The sequence below is a fragment of the Kogia breviceps genome, chromosome X (assembly GCF_026419965.1).
Source record: "Kogia breviceps isolate mKogBre1 chromosome X, mKogBre1 haplotype 1, whole genome shotgun sequence".
NCBI lineage: Eukaryota > Metazoa > Chordata > Mammalia > Artiodactyla > Physeteridae > Kogia > Kogia breviceps.
Window position 1 is genome coordinate 48804278 of NC_081330.1, and position 1260 is coordinate 48805537.

Here is a 1260-nt window from a genome sequence, read left to right on the forward strand (position 1 = left end):
AATGGAATCCTATAGCACATAGCCTTTTAAGATTGACTATTTTCACTCAGTGTGATTCTCTGGAGATTCATTCAGGTTGTTTTGTGTATCAGTAGTTTGTTTCTTTTTATTGCTGAGAGTATTCCATTGTATGGAGGAACCAAAGTTTGTTTATACAATCACCCAGTGGAGCGCATTTGGGTGGTTTCCACTTTTTGATGATTATGAATTAAGCTATGAACATTCCATTCGTGTACAGGCTTCATGTGTAAAAACAGGTTTTCAGTTTTGTGGGATAAATGCCAAGGGATGTGATTGCTGAGTTGTATGATAGTCACATTTTTAGTTTTATAAGAAATTGCCAGACTCTTTTCCAGTAAAAAACACTTTAAACTGACCACATGTTACTTTTATCTTTGGGGATATGCCTCTAGTTTGACAAAGATGTCAAGACCATATTTCCAGAATTTTTAAAAACGTTATGCTGAATGAGAGTTTTTTGTTCTCTTCACATAATGCTCAAATCTCAAACACACAAGGGCACATTAGAGCCTGTACAGATGGATGGATTTATTAAGTTTATAAATGTTATGTGCTTGTACTTTATATTCAGAAAGAGGATTCATTTAGAAAATCACCATGGTAAGTCTACCATTAATTGTTTTTAAGGAAAATATATATTCAAATTTAAAGGATACTGACAAAGAAGATTTGTTGAATACAAGTGATTTATATTTTCCATCAGTTCTAGGGTCTTTGTCATTTTATCACATAACCCTTTGTTGTCACTAAGAGTAACAGAAATAAGATTCATTTTTTTTTACTAAAAAAGCTTAATAAAATGCCACAGAATATGAGCAGTTTATTATATAGTAAAAAGAAAAAAGCCAATTTTAAAAATCAGTTTCAGATGAGTAATGACCACACTAATAAAAACAGCCGAAATGAGTTGTCTCAAGGTACTGTGTATATTTTGAACAGTTCCAGTGAGCTAAAGCGTTTCTTATAATTAAATGAGTTTTCTCCCATTTTTATATTTGAATATCTTATACATTTTAATATGTATTCTACAATTTTATTCAACAAATCACTGACAAGTTTATACTGAACAACGTTTAAATCACATTCAGACAAATGCAATAAAAATAAATATTTTCAGATAAGAGAGTGTTTCCATAGTTGGAAGTTTTTTTTTCCTTTTTTAAAAAAATTGAAGTATATTTGATTTACAATGTTGTGTCAGTTTCAGGTGTACAGCAAAGTGCTATCATCTATCTATCC